The 21,216-nt window shown below is 44.0% G+C and overlaps 1 protein-coding gene across 1 annotated transcript in view; it reads right to left on the bottom strand.

Annotated features, from left to right (window-relative positions):
* LOC126191024 (TD and POZ domain-containing protein 3-like) overlaps positions 1-20,186 on the bottom strand; it is an 85,873-nt gene extending 65,687 nt beyond the window's left edge. Inside the window, exon 1 of the mRNA XM_049931723.1 lies at positions 19,956-20,186. The gene's annotated coding sequence lies outside the window, so the exon portion shown is untranslated. The remainder of the gene's footprint in view (positions 1-19,955) is intronic.
* Between the last annotated feature and the right edge of the window lie 1,030 nt (positions 20,187-21,216).

Genomic DNA, 21,216 nt, shown 5'->3' on the forward strand with positions numbered 1-21,216 from the left:
CGAGGACACCTGCAATGGACGAGGCAATTCTTCGTGCAGTTGACGATAACCCTAATGTCAGCGTCAGAGAAGTTGCTGCTGTACAAGGTAACGTTGACCACGTCACTGTATGGAGAGTGCTACGGGAGAACCAGTTTTTTCCGTAACATGTACAGCGTGTGCAGGCACTATCAGCAGCTGATTGGCCTCCACGGGTACACTTCTGCGAATGGTTCATCCAACAATGTGTCAATCCTCATTTCAGTGCAAATGTTCTCTTTACGGATGAGGCTTCATTCCAACGTGATCAAATTGTAAATTTTCACAATCAACATGTGTGGGCTGACGAGAATCCGCACACAGGTGCGCAATCACGTCATCAACACAGATTTTCTGTGAACGTTTGGGCAGGCATTGTTGGTGATGTCTTGATTGGGCTCCATGTTCTTCCACCTACGCTCAATGGAGCACGTTATCATGATTTCATACGGGATACTCTACCTGTGCTGCTAGAACATGTGCCTTTACAAGTACGACACAACATGTGGTTCATGCACGATGGAGCTCCTGCACATTTCAGTCGAAGTGTTCGTACGCTTCTCAACAACAAATTCGGTGACCGATGGATTGGTAGAGGCGGACCAATTCCATGGCCTCCACGCTCTCCTGACCTCAACCCTCTTGACTTTCATTTATGGGGGCATTTGAAAGCTCTTGTCTACGCAACCCCGGTACCAAATATAGAGACTCTTCGTGCTCGTATTGTGGATGGCTGTGATACAATACGCCATTCTCCAGGGCTGCATCAGCGCATCAGGGATTCCATGCGACGGAGGGTGGATGCATGTATCCTCGCTAACGGAGGACATTTTGAACATTTCCTGTAACAAAATGTTTGAAGTCACGCTGGTACGTTCTGTTGCTGTGTGTTTCCATTCCATGATTAATGTAATTTGAAGAGAAGTAATAAAATGAGCTCTAACATGGAAAGTAAGCGTTTCCGGACACATGTCCACATAACATATTTTCTTTCTTTGTGTGTGAGGAATGTTTCCTGAAAGTTTGGCCGTACCTTTTTGTAACACCCTGTATACTCGTATTCATCTGCCTCCCAAGACTACCAGTAAGTGAGTCTGTCCAGCAACTGGGTTCGGGACCCTATACTGGAAAGGACTTTGGACCAGGCCTAGCAAACATTGTGATGAGGGTAACTAACGAGGGACACGAAGGAGTAGCAGACATTAGCAGCCTGGTGTGCCAGAGCAATTGTAACGCCAGCACCACTTATATCTGTCAAGCAGATAAATGTCTTCTGCAGTTCCCCACATTGCTGAAAGCGAACTCTGGGATGGTTCTTTTTAATTGGACATGGCCGATTTCCTTCCCAATATTTCGCCAGTCCGAACATATGACACCATACTCGAAGGGAAGCTTAATCCAAACCTGCCTCCTTTCCTTCCGCTATATCGAATAAAAGGAGTAGAGTATAAACAATTTCTGAGTTTATCCCGGCGTATTTTATAATCAAAATATCCACGGGTGTATTGCCGGTACACAGTGTCTAACGGGCACAATATTTCGGCAATCATACATGTCGCCATCATCAGGTGAACTGACGGACTGAGCTCCTGTGAACATGACGGTAAGGAGATCCGTACGCTATGGTTGCTCAGAGAGAACTGGGTTCGGTCGCGGCGGCGGCCGATTTAAATACCCTCCGCCCGCGGCGCGCTCCCTCCGCTGTCCGCGCCCCGCGCCACGGTCGCGCGGTGGAACAGATTGCGACGGCGTCTGAGATGACGTCGGTGTGATGGCTCTGTCCGCCGTGGTCGTCACAACTATACGTTTGCTCGATTTACTCTTGATTAACCCAATCGCTGGTTCCCAACCCTTGCTAAGATTATAGCCACAGTCACGGTTTATGAGGTCGTCATTGGTGCGAATTTCGATGGCCTCTCTAACAACGCTGTCCCAGTATCTCGACGTCTGTACCAGAATCCTCGTGCGTTCATACTCCATAGCGTGATTTTCCGACAATGTTGAGCGACCGCCAACTTGCTCGTATAAATGTCGAGTGAGCCTCTGGTGTTCACGGCATCGATCCTCGACGGTACGCGTCGTCTGACCAATATACGACTTGCCACTTTGACACGGAATCTGGTACACGCCGGCCTTCCTACTCTAGTACATAGGGCGCGCACTATCTCTGACGCAGAGAGTCTACCCCAGGAATTGGAACATCTGAGACCTGTATTTCGAAAAAATGGGTACTCAGAGTGGCAGATTCAACGTGCTCTCCGCCCAACCACTACAGCACAACCTGTGGAGATGGATGAAATCACGAGGGAGGAAGTAGGCACTGCGTTTATTCCATATACAGACGCACTCTCGGGGAAAATCGCTGTGTTTTGTCCTCCGAATAAAACTCGTGCATTGGTGGGGAGCGCCAAAGATGACCTCGGTTTGAGGAAGGTTCAAGTGGTTCAAATGGCTCTGAGCACTATGCGACGTAACTTCTGAGGTCATCAGTCGCCTAGAACTTAGAACTAATTAAACCTAACTAACCTAAGGACATCACACACGTCCATGCCCGAGGCAGGATTCGAACCTGCGATCGTAGCGGTCACGCGGTTCCAGACTGAAGCGCCTTTAACCGCACGGCCACACCGGCCGGCGTTTGAGGAAGGCCGGCGTGTAACAGATTCCGTGTCATTGTGGTCGGACGATGCGTACCGTCGAGGATCGATGCTGTGAACACCAGAGGCACACTCGACATGTACACGAGCAAGTCGGCAGTCGCTCAACATTGTCGGAAAATCACGCTATGGAGTATGAACGCACGAGGATTCTGGTACAGACGTCGAGATACTGGGACAGCGTTGTTAGAGAGGCCATCGAAATTCGCACCAATGACGACCTCATAAACCGTGACTGTGGCTATAATCTTAGCAAGGCTTGGGAACCAGCGATTGGGTTAATCAAGAGTAAATCGAGCAAACGTATAGTTGTGACGACCACGGCGGACAGAGCCATCACTCCGACGTCATCTCAGACGCCGTCGCAATCTGTTCCACCGCGCGACCGTGGCGCGGGGCGCGGACAGCGGAGGGTATTTAAATCGGCCGCCGCCAGGAGCTCAGTCCGTCAGTTCACCTGATGATGGCGACATGTATGATCGCCGAAATATTGTGCCCGCTGGACACTGTAGACCGGCAGTACACCCGTGGATATTTTGATTAGAGTATATACAGTTTGCAACCATTGCTCTGTTCCGTAGCAACATTATTCTCAGTTGCATTAGCGGAAAATTCCGTTCCTGGTTTCTCCACAACATAATGTCTATTTTGTACACATCATTATTCAAAAACTGGTTATCACTATTATTATAACTTTTAAGATTTTGAAGTGTGAGTAGGACATGCACCCTGAAACTGCGAAGCAGACTTTGCAGTAAATCGGTGCATTTGTTAGTGTTCTTGAAAGTATTTCTCCTTCATAAACCCAAAATCAGATTATAGAGCATTAGCTCTGGCGTGCGAGTAAGTTACAATAGTGTAGCCTGCAGGAAATGGATTTTACTTCAACTGAAGTTAATTTATCTTATCATGCAACAGATATCATGAGGAAGGAAATTTTTTGATATGTCACGAATTCTATCCGTATCTCAACAATGAAACAACGCAGGTAAACATGTTACCACTGCCACGAGCGCGAAAGCCTGTTAAAACAAAGTCACGTACACTGAAAAACTGATTAAGAGAGCTAAGCTTTTTACTTACATCCAAACCTCCAGAAGTCATACTCAGATCCGTACCAAACATTGTACGTCGACATAGTATCAACCAAAACACCGACTTAGTTCGTGATATGTGCTATCGTCCAGTAGAAGGTGCGTAAACGGTAATTAAAAGTAACACCAGAACAACGAAGGACAGGAAAAGCGTATCTGTGAATGTTTGATTAGCAGATCTCGTGATGTTGAATTGGTTCCTGCACGGTACCTCAGCGTGTTCGGTCAGAGGGTTAGCTGCCCTCTACAATAAAAAAAAAGAGAATGGATCATTGATGAACTTGAACGAGTGTCATGGGACGTACGCCCGAACAAATGCAACTGTAAGTAGGCTTTTTTTTTAAAAAAAGTAGGTTTTTTAAAAAAAACTACTTACACAACAAAAAAAGTTGGAGGAGCTTGAGGTCGGTGTACCAAAGGCCCTGCGTTCAAACCCCTTTGATAACAATTTAACTGTTTACGTGTGAAACTTATATGGAAGAATATTTTCCTGACATGTAAAAGGACTTTTCGGAGTTCGCAGCAATGTTCTTTTGGCAGCCTGCCTTCGTTTCGTTACTTGAAAGTAGTAAACCTATAGAGTACTTTGTTTAGATAGGAGTGGTGTTCTGTCGAAAGATGTGCTACGAAACAGACACCACGCGTGATGAAGGAGATAAAACACTTTCAATGTATTGTGACCGCAACAGAGAGTAACAAATGCAGCAGCATAAAAATAGGCTGACAAGTGCAGAATCAACAACAGAAGGTATTAAACATTAAAACACAGATTAAAATCAGATAAAGAATTAACAGTTGACCAACTTCTAGAATCGCCCCTTGCAAGGCGACTGTTAAACCGGATCCTCCACCGGGAAACACGTCTGGTGTGTCATACGTGGCATTAGTGACAGTACGTGTCATGTGATAGGAATCTTATCAGCGCATCTATTTTGTACGACTGGTAAGTGAGATATGCCTCTTTGCACGATATAGGTGTTCGCATGAATGTTAATGTGATCATTCCAAAGGAAATCGGAAACCATAATAGTTTGTTACATAAGCTGCGCAGCAAATCAGTGCAACAGTTTTACAAACATGCAGTTTCTTTGTGCTCTATAAAAAGATAAATTTCTGAAGTTGCGTTTCGTTTTGGAAGGGTTGACTCTTGAATTCCTTTGTTATAACATAGTTCACACCCGTTTACTTGTTGTTTTTAATTCCGTGAGACGTCTATGTGGTATCTGTCACTATTCAGCAGATTTACTTGCGACGGCAACATATTCTTATCACATGTAATTAATGTATAGTATGACAACTGCCAAGACTACAGAAAGAGAACAAACATTTCAATGACCGGACCGACAGTTCATAATGATATGAAGAAAAAGGCATAAGGCAGTTTTGAAGACGGCTCGCCTGTTTGGCAGTCCATGACAACTTACCCACGACACTGCTGCTGTTAAAGCTTGCTCTTCATCGCATTTTTTGTTCTCGGATCGTTCACTGTTTCTATTTTACTTTTTCTTCACAGTTCAGCATACTTCTTCCTGGTTTCATGCTTGATCTGTGTTCTGTTTACGACGGGCTATCCACTGGGGCCATCTTACCACTAAATCTAAGTGGGATGCGATGGGGACTTTTCTGTGAGCTTCAAGAGAAAAATCTCAAAGCAACTGTGAAGTATGTCGGTGAATGGAGTTGGTGAATTGGTTTTTATTGAAGGTAAAATGAGCCACTTTCAGTATCTCAAAATACTGAGGGACAGTCTGCAAATGAGTGCCGAAAGCATGAGGACTGAGTAATATTTTAAGCTTAACCAAGACAACGACTAGAAACACACGGCCCGGAATGTGAAGATGTTGTTATTGTTTAACTGTCGAAAGGTCCTTTATCGCCCACTCAATCACCCGACTTGAATGTGATTGGGGATCTTTGGGACAAAACTGATAAAGAATTAAGGAAAACACCAATAAAAAAGGTTCAAATGGCTCTAAGCACTATGGGACTTAACATCTGAGATCATCAGTCTCCTAGAACTTAGAACTACTTAAACCTAACTAACGTAAGGACATCACACGCATCCATGCCCGAGGCAGGATTCGAACCTATGACCGTAGCAGCAGCGTGGTTCCGGACTGAAGCACCTACAACCGCTCGCCCACAGACTGCGAGAAGAGAGGCAGAAATCTCCCGAGTACACCTAGAAATTAGTGGAGAGCATTCCAAGGGGTCTCAGAGAAGTAATTAAGATGAAAGGAGTGTGTACCAGATACTGAACTCTTGGACCGTAGGTAGAAAGAAAGGTGTCCGAATAATTTTGTGCAATATTGGTTTTTGTTTTTGATCGTGTTTTCAATTCCTATGTTTGTATTTGCGGTGTTCTTTCGAAGTACGATGGGCATTTTGTTTTTATATTTCTTACAGGAACTAGTATTTACTTTATACCAGTGCTTTATTATTAATGAAATCACTAATACGAAGGCAAATATCATGTCTGTCCGTATAACCACGTGAGTCACTGTATCTGGATCTCGCTGGCAGCAAGATATTCATGTTCAGTTTCGTATTCTCAGATATTTCGATGCTGTGATAGCAGTAAATCATGCCTAGTGGTTTATTCTTGAAGTATTAGAAGTAATAACTTTTGGGAATGTAAGGTAATAGCGGTTTTAGAAAAGTGGAAAATAAGTTAAAGTACTTGTTTTGTAGATAAAACGCATTTCTATGCTTGCTGCGGGGAATGGCCACGCAAACAAACTTGTTATAAGTTAAAGTTGTTGTAGAATAGAAGTATTAATGACTTCCAACGTAAAGTTATTAAAGTAGAAAATGAATTAGTTTTTATTCGGCGTAGGTGTCGTTGGGGCGTTTGCTGGCTATTGAGAATGGTTGTTGCAACACAACGGCGGATGCGGCCGGAGATAGGAACAGCGGCGTCAGCGCTGATGTAGGAGCAGTGGGCGAGGTCAAGGCAGTGTTGCCACTCGGGTTCCACTGCAGCTGTTTGCCGTAACTGTGCAGCGAGGTGACGTACGCTCGGCCAGGCGGAATGGCTCTCTTACTAGTTCGCGCTTGATTACGCTTTCAGTAACTCGGCCGGGGTTAAGTATACCCTAACGTGTTTCTTCACAAAGCACTACTTGATAAACCACAAACCGCTACTGGTACAAAGAATGAGACTATAAACTGTGGCTAAAGTGCTTTCAAAGTAGGTAATCGTAGTTTGCTGTATAATCGTTCTCTTTCGCATACAAATCGCGCAGACTGGATGGCCTTATGCCAAAATAAAGCTAGGCTACTCACAAAACCTGATCAAGACTTCCGGTAAGAGCGTGTGTGCAACGAAGTTAATACGCCAAGTGACCCTGTGGGCACACTTGTACTCAACATGATCATTTAATGAACAGAGTCCGAAATTCCTTGTACAACATCGGCAGTATCAATGAATATCAGATCTCTTGTGTGTATGTTTCAGCATAGGGATTAGATCAGCCGGCCGTGATGGCCGAGCGGTTCTAGGCGCTTCAGTCCGGAACCGCGCGACTGCTACGGTCGCAGGTTCGAATCCTGCCTCGGGAATGGATGTGTGTGATGTCCTTAGGTTAGTTAGGTTTAAGTAGTTTTAAGTTCTAGGGGACTGATGACCTCAGATGTTAAGTCCCATAGTGCTCAGAGCCATTTTTTAGGGATTAAATCAAAGACGTAAATGGCTGCTTTGTCAAGCCGATAAACAAGGTCAGTGTAGAGCTGGTGTGAAGATATATAATTAAAATATCATCGTAGAAGATTATAGCTCACTACGTAAGGTGAGACAAGCGTACACGATACAACAATATGGAATGAAGTTACAATACTTGTGATATGCCTGGATTACGGAACATTCCACAAATACGATAGCAAAACACAGGGTGAATTAACGCTGAAACACTACTGCAACAGGCGTGGTTTTACTGGAAACACTGTGTGTATGTTGTTCTTAGCATAAGTTAGCATAAGTTGTGTGTAAGTCTAGAGACAGATGACCTTGGCAGTTCGGTACTTTAGGAATTCACACACGTATGAACATTTTTGGAAATATTGTGAGTGAACTACAGGCTCCAGCGATCGTGGAGCGTCAGCTGGCCTGCTAAGATGGCCTAAGTAAGCGGCGTGTATATCTGTCAGTTTCCGCAAAGTTTCCTCTCACGTGATGTGCTGTTGCAAGAGCTGGTGTTCGTGCGCAAACCGGCGTGTTTTTCCTGGTGGGCAAGAGAACAGTAATGGATGCGATGCGGAGCCCTGGACTGAGTTTCGTAATAACATTGTTTGATTGGCGTCTAGCGCAACTCAAACTTCCCCATAAATTTTGCGGCAATACAACGTTTTCGCTCGATCTATAGCAACAAATTTAAAACAAGGGTTTCTTTGTACTTCTTACATCGTTAAGTAATCAACTGGCGGCTTCTAACGTAAACAACGCTTTTCGCTATGTTGTTCATAGCATAAGTTAGCGTAAGTAGTGTGTAAGTCTAGGGACCGATGACCTAAGCACTTTGGTTCTTTAGGAATTCATACACATGTGAACATTTTTGGAAATACTGTGAATGGACTATAGGCTCCAGTGATTTCATTTTTATGAAACACGATGCTCTGGTACTAGCGAAAAATATATTACTCTCCTAAATACATCTCAAAGTCTACTCTTCCTATCATACTCATATAATATGACATCAACAAACATAAAATAAAACAGCTTTAGTACTTACTACGTAGTAAATTTGTAATTCATACACGACAAAATTCATTACAAGTCTAAATTCACTCACGCGATGATGTATATCGAGAATACCAGTGCATCGATGTAATGACATTGTCACATTTTCTGAAAACTTCAGCTCCTCGTTTGTATACCTTTCGTGGAGAGACCTGTAAAGGCGCGTTTAAACTGAGTTCGCAACATTGTTCACAACATTGTTCGCAACATTGTTAGTGGCTAGTAATGGACTACCGATGTTCGCAACACAAAATCAATGTTCCACGGCTGCGTCGGTAGAGATCAAAGAAACATTGTTCGTGGCCTACCACCAGTAAATTCAGCTACGCAGCGCTAGTATTCGTTTGCTCTGAGTGAGTGTTTTGGTGGTTGTTCTGCTGGAGTGTAGTGGTGCGTTTATTTTATGTCCCTTCATTTTTATTTGAAATGGAGTGGTCACGAGACAACATTTTCCAATTGATATCGCTCTGTGAGGCAGAGGAGTGCCTGTGGAATGTACATTGCGCAGGTTACAAAAACACTAAAATCAAACATGATTCATTGCAAAAGGTTGCTGCGGCGCTTGTCACAAGCAGCAGAGACGTGGACAAAAAAATTAAATCTCTCTTGTCTCAGTACCGACGAGAGAAAAGAAAAATAGAGGAAAGTAAAAAATCTGGATGTGGTACTGACACACTTTACGAAGCGAAGTGGTTTGGATTTAAATATCTACGTTTCCTGGATGATATGGAACTATTTGAGATATGGCTGGATTTGATAGGAGTCTCCTGATGCCAGAAAACGAAGAGTAACAGCAAGTCTTTGGTTCACAGGGATTGCTTTTCTGAAATTTGTGTCTTTCTTTGAAACAACTGGTCCTATAATATTCAACATTTCAAAATCTGACGGTGACATCCTAGCGAAGTTACGAAAGTTATTCAGCTCACAAAGCATGTCATTCCCGCCACGTCTTCTATAGTATGTTTTGGTCCACCAACGACGACTACGTCGTTTTCTTCGTCTGTTAATTTCGTTAAGTATTATTAATGCAGCACCAAATGTCATTAATTGTTCCTCTTCACTTGACATAGCGTATCTCTTGATGTGAATACACAAAGTAACCTACCAGTTCATCGCAGCAGACTATGCGAATACGTAGAAATGTTGGTCGCTAATGTAAACGGGAATGCGAACAACGAACAATGTTGCCAACATGTTGAGGGGACAAGTTGCACACAATGTTCCGAACAAAACATGTTCTGAGCTCAATGTAAACGCGCCTTAACACTGTAAGTCATGCGTAAGGTTTAGGCCTCTGGTGGAAAAATCCATTGCGAAAAATACGTTACCATTACCTTTCTGTATAAGACATTACAATGTGTGTACCAATGTTGCTTAACTAAGTCTTCAACAGTATATTTTATTGAGCTCAAGTTCGAGAATGGCAAGAAAACTCTCCGTTCATAATAAAGCATCAACAACTCTACGTAGTGCTACAAAATATAAAAATACAAAGAGTCCGACCAACAACATTCACTCAATAACCTCAGTAAACAATAATCTTAAATCTCAACTCAATGTATATACCTAGGATGCACATGTCCCCAAGAATCATGACACTGAGCGAAACTAAGATCTATGCGACGCAATGGGATGCATAGTCGTTTTTAAGCATCTCCATAGCGTGACAATATATCTGCATGTATTCTGCCGCACGCATCCGTGTGTTGTGCACGATATTCTGTCCTTACAACAGTAAACAAAATGTGAGTGCACTCTTGGTGCTTCTTCAATTATTCTCTCCATAATAATACATTCCACGTGTTCGTTGACAATGTGGCTTATACTGCCAGTAGTAGTCTCTGTTCCAATTATACAAAATAAAGCAGATCATAGCGCGGCAAACGGACACAGCATTACGAACATAGTTAAACATAGGTGACGTCAGAGGAACATCCAACATGGTTTGAACTATATCTCCCAGAAATGGAAAGGCAAGATGCTGAAAAACTGTTCTTAACCTTGCCATACAGAAGGATCATCGACAGCTAGTTACACGCAGTTCAAATGCAGATACATATAAAATGTGGGTAAAGTAATTTTGCACTGAAAGATGGAGAACAACTATAACCAAAAGCCATAGAAAAATCGTCCACAATGGTGCTAACCACGAAAAATCACTTAATAATTTATTCTGCTGAATGTTAGGACACAAGACAAAAAGACACATACTACACCCTACAATACATCAATATCAGCACTACAACATTGTACGCCGGTCGGGGTGGCCGAGCGGTTCTAGGCGCTACAGTCTGGAACCGCGCGACCGCTGCGGTCGCAGGTTGGAATCCTGCCTCGGGCATGGATGTGTGTGATGTCCTTAGGCTAGTTAGGTTTAAGTAGTTCTAAGTTCTAGGGGACTGATGACCTTAGAAGTTGAGTCCCATAGTGCTCAGAGCCATTTGAACAACATTGTACGTAGCTACTAAAACTCTCTCCAATTCTGAATATAAGCCGGAGAACTTTAGTCCTCCACGTTTGTTTAGTTGATGTTGGTCTAACAGCATGACAAGCGGTTTAGGGAAACATCGCTCGTTCTCAACCACACCCACGCCCCACCCGTTCCCCGTGTAGATGCAGTAAATAGCGGACGATAACCGGCTAAACTGAACGGAACGGTACCGAACCAGAATCAACACATCCCAAAAGTGACGCAGAAGATATGATCTCCAGCAGGCGTAAAAATTCGGCCCACTTATTCTCGCCGTGACCTATATTCTGGCACGTCAACGCCGTCGCCTCCAGGGTCTGTGATTGGGAATGGAATACTGGGTCGCAGCAAAATTACAGAACCGCACAGAGTGTTCACCAGCTTCGCTTATAATTTCTGTGGCCTCATAGTCATTGCGTGGTAGACAAGCTACATTTTTCTGCCCGTGCTGTGGCTGTCGGGGACGGCTAGGCTACACCTTGGGGTATTTCCTTATGTTACAAATATGGTTCGGATTGTTGTTATTCGCAGTGATTATAATATTCAAACTGCTATTACGGTCAATACTCTCTCAAAAATCTGTTGATGTAATTAAAGCTTAAAAATCATTAAATATCAAGAGTTGGTCACGTGATTGAAAACGCTATGGTGACGTCACAGACTACAGTAAGGCGAAGCTTTTTCTGCAAATAATTTAGCTATTTAGCGATGGAAAACGCATTTACCACCTTTAAGTAACAATAGAAAAGATTTTTGTGAAAGCTGATAGTGGAAACCTTACGCAAATTGATGCGTTTATGCTCTACTCGTTTAGGGCGGCGATATTTGCAAGGAAGGACATTCTTTTCCCTGCTCTCTGCAATACCATTAAACCCGCTCAAAACTGAGGAACTTTGGAACTTTAGTAAATGGGTCCGCATCTTATATCTACATTTTCGACTATCAGTCATGAAACGACCCAAAGCACAATAAAATTATTCTTGGCAAATCTTTGTGCTGATTTCCACTATACGCAATACTTAGCAGAGGTCCATGAAGAAACACGGGTTCTATGGCGTAATGGATAGCGCGTCTAACTACGGATAAGAAGAACACAGGTTCGAATCTTTGAAAGTTTTACACGAAATGCGAAAATAGTGTAAGCAAGAACTCACAGTAGTAGTTGTTTCGATTGTGGGACGCATTGTATATAGCTTCACATTAATTTTAGTCTGAGAAATGGACAAATGAGAATAATGCATCTACTTTGCTTTCAGACAATTACCGTTTTCTGGAAAGCATTGCTGCTATTGAAGATATCACCATACTGCCTCAGCATAATGGGGTGTAGGACCATGGGGTTTTGTATGCGGTGAGATATAAAGCATGTACAACATGCAGTTAACGCAAACGTAAGGGCTGAGCTGTTTGTGAGTGGAAACTAACGTCCGTGTCTGAAGCAGACTTAACTTCATCTTGTGTAAGACGATGAAACTTGAAAAAGCTTAAACAGTAAGGATCCTAGCTGGGCAGTAAAAAGATAAAAAAAACATTGTTTCTTCTAATGTAACATCTATGTGGTCACAGTAACTAGAAATGTGGTCACATTGACTATAAATGTAGTGACATTAACTGGAAATGATCATCACGAGAAAATAAGAGAAATCAGAGCTCGCACTGAAAAATTTAAGTTCTCGTTTTTCCCGCGTGCCGTTCGAGAGTGGAACGGTAGTGACAGCATAAAGGTGGTTCATTGAACCGTATGCCAGGCACTTTATTGTGAATAGCAGAGTAATCACGTAGATGTAGATGTAGAATACTGCTGCGTGGTGTGGGATACTTAGCAGATAGGAATGACGGAGTACATCGAAAAAGTTGAAAGAAAGGCAGCACGTTTTGTATTATAGCGAAATATGGGAGAGAGTGTCACAGGAATGATACAGGATTTGGGCTGGACATCATTAAAAGAAAGGCTTTTTCTTTGCGACGGAATCTTGTCAAGAAATTCCAATCACCAACTTTCTCCTCCGAATGCGCAAATATTTTGTTGACACCGACCTGCATAGGGAGGAGCGATCACAACGATAAAATAAGGGAAATCAGAGCTCGTACGGAAAGATATAGGAGTTCATTCTTTCCGCGCGCTATACGAGATTGGAATAATAGAGAATTGTGAAGGTGGTTCGATGAACCCCCTGCCAGGAAATTAAATGTGATTTGCAGAGTATCCATGTAGATGTAGATGTAGATGTAGAAAATATTTGTTTGAACGTCACGTGTGTGAAAAGCTATTGTAAAAGTAAGCGCGTATAAACGCCAAGGAAAAAACAATAATATTCTGTTCCTGATCGGTGTGGTGAAGTTTTGTAATTGTGATTTGGTTTTCGTATGAAAGGACTGAAGGGCCGTATTACAAGTAAATTGAGATATTTTTTCGCATTGGGGAACCAGCGATGTATTATGGACATCATCATCTAAAATTAAACGGTCTACGCTACGGTTTTAACAACTGAACTACCGTAGAATTTATTTATAGTTGGGTAAAACGACAATTTTTGCTATGAGTTAAACTCTGAAGAATAACGCTATCCTTCCTTCCAGGAGGGGGAGAGCTTGTCACGCAGGTAAAGTAATGTTAACTGGAAGTGGCAATTTGCCAGTAGAGTGCAACCACATATACGCATTTCTCATTCTCTGGAACATTTAAAAACAACATTTCAGCAGTTTTTAGAGATGTATTTCTACAGTAAATTCCAAAACAAGACATCGAAGTGAATTAGTATTGGTTGAAATGGCTCTAAGCATTATGGGACTTAACATCTGAGGTCATCAGTCCCCTAGACTTAGAACTACTTAAACCTAACTAACCTAAGGACATCATACACATACATGCCCGAGGCAGGATTCGAGCCTGCAACCGTAGCAGCAGCGTGGTTCCAGACTGAAGCGCGTAGAACCGCTTGGCTACAGCGGCCGGCCGAATTAGTACTATGGCAGCGAACTAGCCACTGACGTCACAGGCATCACATGACTTAAATGGAGCCTTTTAGCAGGCTTTCAAATTATATGATATTCATTTCCGTTTTTATGAAAGACTACTGAAACTCAAGAGGAAAAAAAAGCACGTTAGAAACATACAATTACATAATTACGCATTTAAGACAGTTCCCAGAAAGCAGTTAAACACCTTATTGTTGGTAAGGCAGGTGGGGGGCGAGGAGGCGGTTTTTTGACTGCATCTCTCTTTCTCCTGGCGCAGCTTTTTTGGAATTGCGGCACGGCTAAGTGCGCGCCTTCCTCGCTTTTTATTTTGTGGTTTCTGCCTTTACCATCCTGCTTTGGAGTAGTTATGTCCTTCCTCACCACACTTCATCTACATCTACGTGATTACTCTGCTATTCACAATAAAGTGCCTGGCAGAGGGTTCAATGAACCACCTTCAAGCTGTTTCTCTACCGTTCGACTCGCGAACTGCGCTAGGGAAAAACGAGCACTTAAATTTTTCTGTGCGGGCCCAGATTTCTCCCACTTTATTGATCATTTTTCTCAAAGTAGGTGGGTGCCAACAGAATGTCTTCGCAATCTGAGGAAAAGTCGCAACGAAAAACGCCTTTGTTTTAATGATTGCCACTCCAATTCACGTATCATGTCTGTGGCCCTATTCCCCCCCCCCCTATTTCGCGATAACACAAAACTAGCTCCCCTTCTTTGAACTTTCTCGATGTCATCCAGCAGTCGCACTTGATGCGGATCCCATACCGCGCACACCGAGCGAGGTGGCGCAGTGGTTAGACACTGGACTCGCATTCGGGAGGACGACCGTCCAATCCCGCGTCCGGCCATCCTGATTCAGGTTTTCCGTGATTTCCTTAAATCACTCCAGGCAAATGCCGGTATGGTTCCTTTGAAAGGGCACGGCCGACTTTCTTCCCCGTCCTTCCCTAACCCGATGAGACCGATGACCTCGCTGTCTGGTCTCCTTCCCCAAAACAACCCAACCCACACCGCACAGCAATACTCCAGAATACGGCGGGCAAGCGTGGTGTAAGCAATCTCTCTAGTAGACCTGTTGCACTTTCTAAGTGTTCTGCCAATGAATCGCTGTCTTTGGTTTGCTCTACCTAAAACATTATCTATGTGATCGTTCCAATTTAGTTAGTTTGTAACTGTAATCCGTAAGTATTTTTTTGCGTGACTTACCGCGTAATCGAAATTTAGCGGATTTCTTTTAGTACTCATGTGAATAACACTTTTCTTTATTCAGGGTGAACTGCCACTTTTCGCACCATGCAGATTCTTATCTAAATCGTTTTGCAGTTCGTTTTGGTCATCTGATGACTTTAGAAGACGGTAAATGACAGCATCATCTGCAAACTATCTAACAGGGCTACTCAGATTGTCTCCTACGTCGTTATTTGGATCAGGAACAATAGAGGGCCTATAACACATCCTTGCGGAACGCCGGATTTACTTTCCATCTATTACTACGAGCTGTGACCTTTCTGAATCACGAATCCAGTCGTACAGCAGTGGCAACAGGCACGGAACTCATTAGCTACGCTAAGGTGATAAAAGTTATGAGACAGTGATACGCCACAGGGGCGTGTTCTCCGCGAGTCCAATGCATGCATTGCGTGCTCTGTTAAACATATGCGTCGTGAAGTCGCAAATAGTAATATTTGAGAACATGTCTCTCTGGAGTACAGCGGATTATTCATTATTTAAAATTGAATACAAACAAACACAACCGCAATAAACTTTCTTTATTTGTATAAAGTTAGCGTTTGTGGAGGTGTAGCGCCTGCTCAGTTGACAGCCGCCATCTACGTCGTGGTGTGGGTCACAAATATTCGTTACTAAATCATAATATAGCATCTGTTTAACAGTGCGTATTTTCTTTCTTCTGAACCGACCGCTAGTTCCTGTGCTGCAAAAGCGATGGTGCACCTGCGTTGGCGCTTCCTTGTAATACTTCTCGAAACATACAAGCAAGGCGCTGTGGTAATTTCGGCTCCTATTTGGCCGTTCGTGATATCACACCAAGCTCGCTTGAAACATGGGTAGACATGTGCAACAGGACGATTGCATTCAGAGCGTTTTCTTCTCTGCTACTCAGAATGCAGCGTGCATTAGTGAGTTCAGTGACGGATGAATGCATCGTGCCTGAATGATATTTTAGCCAGAAGTTTCGCAAAACGAGTGATTCTAATACGTAATGATGTTATAACAAGGGTTTTTAATGAATTTTTTGAATCACAGCTATTCAGTGTAATGTTAGAACTTGTTACGAACGTTCGACTAACTCCCTGTCTCAGTAATTTAAAAACAAGATAACAAGTCAGAAATTCATGCGGAGTGAAATAATGTGTAAACTTTTACGCTGGCCATGTTTGTCTCTTTGAAAGGACAAATCTTGCAACAATATCGTCGTTACTCCATGTTTGTCTCTCTGAAAGGACGAATCTTGCAACAATATCGTCGTTACTCGGACCTTCATAATCTGCACACTGCAGTTTCTCTGTATGAAAAATCAGAATCTCGTATCCATGCATTTGCACATTTAGTAAAAGTTGGGCTGGCCTGAAATTAGATGAGCAGATATGTGCGAGCATGTTAAAATCACATTGAACCAGGGAACCAGAACCGGGGATTACTAAGACAGATTGAAACTAGCCACCTAAAAATGATCATTTCGAAGCTACAGGGAAAGCTGCGACTCCAGCGATCGACCGAGCGAGGTGGCGCAGTGGTTAGCACACTGGACTCGCATTCGGGAGGACGACGGTTCAATCCCGTCTCCGACCATCCTGATTTAGGTTTTCCGTGATTTCCCTAAATCGCTTCTGGCAAATGCCGGGATGGTTCCTTTGAAAGGGCACGGCCGATTTCCTTCCCTCACCCGAGCTTGCGCTCCGTCTCTAATGACCTCGTTGTCGACGGGACGTTAAACACCAATCTCCTCCTCCCCTCCCCCTCCTCCAGTGATCGAGGCAATAACTTTGGAAAATTGAATTAAGCAATTGAGCACACTGTCGTTGGTGGTGAACACTCTGTGCGGTTCTGTAATTTTGCTGCGGCCCAGTATTCCATCCCCAATCACAGACCCTGGAGGCGACGGCGTTGACGTGCCAGAATGCCAAATAGGTCACGGCGAGAATAAGTGGGCCGAATTTTTACGCCTGCTGGAGATCATATCTTCTGCGTCACTTTTGGGATGTGTTCATTCAGGTTCGGTACCGTTCCGTTCAGTTTAGCCGGTTATCAAATGGTTCAAATGGCTCTGAGCACTATGCGACTTAACTTCTGAGGTCATCAGTCGCCTTGAACTTAGAACCAATTAAACCTAACTAACCTACGCACATCACACACATCCATGCCCGAGGAAGGATTCGAACCTGCGACCGTAGCGGTCACGCGGTTCCAGACTGAAGCGCCTTTAACCGCACGGCCACAACGGCCGGCAGCCGGTTATCGTCCGCTATTTACTGCATCTACACGAGGAACAGGTGGGGTGTGGTTGTGGTTGAGAACGAGCGATGTTTCCCTAAACCGCTTGTCATGCTGTTAGACCAACATCAACTAAACAAACGTGGAGGACTAAAGTTCTCCGGCTTATATTCAGAATTGGAGAGAGTTTTAGTTACGTACATTGTTGTTCAAATGGCTCTGAGCACTATGGGACTCAACTTCTAGGTCATCAGTCCCCTAGAACTTAGAACTACTTAAACCTAACTAGCCTAAGGACATAACACACATCACTGTCGTTTCGACATTGGCGATTCTCCGCGTTGAGGAAGACCTTCGAGGTTTGAGGAAGATCGTTTAAGCGCATTCATCCACAATGATCCCGCCAGTGTACTCGAGAACTGGAAAATGTGATGAACTCTGGTAACTCCACCAACGTGCGACATTTGCATGCATTGGCGAAGGTTAAAAATTGGGCGAATGGGTACCGCATATTCGAAGCGAAAATCACAAAAATCAATGGGTGACCATTTGTGCATCTCTGCTTGCTCGTCATCAATTGGCTCATGAACAACACCGATCATTCCTATCCTGTGTCGTTACTGGTGATGAGAAATTGTGCCTTTGGGCTAACATAACGAAAAGAAAGGAATGGCAGGATCCGAAGAAAGAAGAAACTCGCCGTACAAAGTGTGGTGTCACCGCCAGACACCACACTTGCTAGGTGGTAGCTTTAAATGGGCCGCGGTCCATTAGTACATGTCGGACCCGCGGGTCGCCGCTGTCAGTAATTGCAGACCGAGCGCCACCACACGGCAGGTCTAGAGAGACGTACTAGCACTTGCCCCAGTTGTACGACAACTTTGCTAGCGACTACACTGACGAAGCCTTTCTCTCATTTGCCGAAAGACAGTTAGAATAGCCTTCAGCTAAGTCCATGGCTACGACCTAGCAAGGCGCCATTAACCATATCTAGAGAGAGTCTCACTTGTATCATCAAGAATGCTGTATACAAATGATGGATTAAAGTTGAGTATTCCAGCAGTTACCTACTTTTCTTTATAGCATTCATTACGTATCCTGTTTCAGACCTACCGCCCACCTGCGTGAGTTGACGCGTGCATTTCGGCCTCCTTCTCTAGCTATATAGCAAAAAGACCTGTTCACATCCACAAAAAATGTTATTTATCTGGTGGTACAGCAACGGTGTGGTCTAGTACGAATTGCTTTCCAGAGATGTAACCATCATTAGCCGGCCGGAGTGGCCGAGTGGTTCTAGGGGCTTCAGTCTGGAACCGTGCGACCGCTACGGTCGCAGGTTCGAATCCTGCCTTGGGCAGGGATGTGTGTGATGTCCTTAGGTTAGTTAGATTTAAGTAGTTCTAAGTTCTAGGGGACTGATGATCTCAGGTCATTGTTTTTTTTAACCATCATTCAGGACTCTTATTATCAACAACTGAGAAGTCTTGCAGACGTAATCCAAGAACAACGACCAGGAAGACTACGTGAAGTGAGCTACTCCACTATACCTCCTCTCTCCCCCCCCCCCCCCACTCACTCTGCTAGACTGTAAAAAAAGTATACGGGAGTTGGGTTGAGAAGTCATTCTGCACGCAACTTATTCACATTCTCTTGAGCCCTCAGATTTTCACCTTTTCCTCTCACTACCGAACAAGCTTCACTCAGTTTCCTTTCCAGATGATTTTAGAATACTGCTGCGCGGTGTGGGATCCTTACCAGATAGGACTGACGGAGTACATCGAAAAAGTTCAAAGAAAGGTAGCACGTTTTGTACTATCGCGAAATATGGGCGAGAGTGTCACAGAAATGATACAGAGTTTGGGATGGACATCATTAAAAAAAAGGCGTTTTTCGTTGCGACGGAATCTTCTCACGAAATTCCAATCACCAACTTTCTCCTCCGAATGCGAAAATATTTTGTTGACACCGACTTAATAGGGAGGAACGATCACCACGATAAAATAAGTGAAATCAGAGCTCGTACAGAAAGATACAGGTGTTCATTCTTTCCGCGCGCTATACGAGATTGGAAATAGAGAATTGTGAAGGTGAACCCTCTGCCAGGCACTTAAAAGTGGTTTGCAGGGTATCCATGTAGATGTAGATGTAGTAAACGGGCTTCGGACATGGCTCGAGTTCTTCGCCTCAAAACCAAGTGATTTATACAGTTTGGGGAATCGAAAAGTTGCCCTATCATTGCCAGACTGTTGTAGATAGTGAAAGAGAATATATTATTGATGACTAAAGTCTGCGTTATGTACATCTGTTGTGTTTATTGAACTTAGGGAAAAGCGGTACGAACTTATGCATCAGCCCAATGTATTTTCGTGTGGCTGACCCGTGAAAGGTAGCGTAACGTCGGTCACACCGTTCATTAAAACCATCCGTCATTTTTTTTTCAGTTAATTTTGTAGCTTGCTCGGTCAGAGTCATGACGAGTTCGCCGAGCTGATTTCACCCAGAGCTGAAGACTGCGAACGCGCTGTCGACACCGTTACAAATGGTCGGGCACTTACTTAGGATAAGGCGTTCGACGACGGCTGTGTCGACGTGGTCGGACAACGCCGAGGGATGGCATCGAAGACTGCCCCGCAGGTGGAACAGGCGACAGTTACGCCATGATGATGTGGCGTCACGGCGGCAGCATCATCACGACGGCTGCAACGAAAACCTCGGCCAGCACGTGACAGCAGCGGAATGCACGACACGTCGCGAACGGCATCTCAGCCGGAACTGCAGAGAAAGTATGCTGCGAAGGCCGCGCGGACTCTGAAGCGACTACAGCGCCAGCTACGGAAGTCTGGGCGCCGAAACAAACAACACGCACCTCGCGCCGCTAAGATAACACGCCACAAGCGCGGTGGACTACCAAGTTGGGCGTCTAGCCGTAATTAAAGAGTAAATCATTTCTTCACGATTTTGATACCAATTGTCCATGGCTGGACGAGTTGTCTTCTCGATGGAGGAGGGGCGTGGGGTAGAACGCCGGTGTAACTTCGTTTGTAGTCCGATTAAACTGACTTGGTGGTTGACACTTCACCCGCTGGAGCTCGTTTCCTCCAATCAGAGCGGTCAAGGTCACGCCCGAATCGCTCGCCGTTGTCGAACTGCTACAGGCCCCCACAACCGCACGAGTGGTCGACTGTGAAGAGCGGACAAATTGAATAGCTGGCCGGCGGCCATTAGAGTGGTAAACTGACGCGCGGAGTTCGAATGTTTATACATCGCTTTTGGTTATAAAATGCCTTCCCTTGAGTTAGGTCACAAACAAAATGCCGCATTTAAATACGTTACTACAATATACTTTTTAATTTATGAACAAATAGCAACTAGTCACTGTTCATGAATTTATCTTACGTACTACATGGAATCTGTTGTAGCTGAAAGTTATGTGCTGGACCCCTAGCATTTTTCGTAGTTCATTTACGACAGATGTACGCAAAATGCATCAAAATACTAGAAGTTTTGCCCAGTATATTAATAGATATTTTCTGACTCTACCTTGCTTTAGATTTTACGACGAGAAGTGCGTTATATATGGCATAGTCCTTCGGCAACTCACGACCAAATTATCAAGTTTCAACCTAATCTAGACCATAAAAACACTACCGATCAGCCAACTTTCTTCAAAATGATCAGAACATATAAAATGGTATTCTGTCGGTCGGAAATCTTGCCTCCTGACATCGTGTAACCATTTTTTGTAACAGCTGTGGTTTTGAGAAAGGAAACCTGCAAATAGGTGCACAGACATTATGCTAATACCGTATTACAAAT

The sequence above is a fragment of the Schistocerca cancellata genome, chromosome 6 (genome assembly GCF_023864275.1).
Source record: "Schistocerca cancellata isolate TAMUIC-IGC-003103 chromosome 6, iqSchCanc2.1, whole genome shotgun sequence".
In the NCBI taxonomy this organism is placed as follows: Eukaryota; Metazoa; Arthropoda; class Insecta; order Orthoptera; family Acrididae; genus Schistocerca; species Schistocerca cancellata.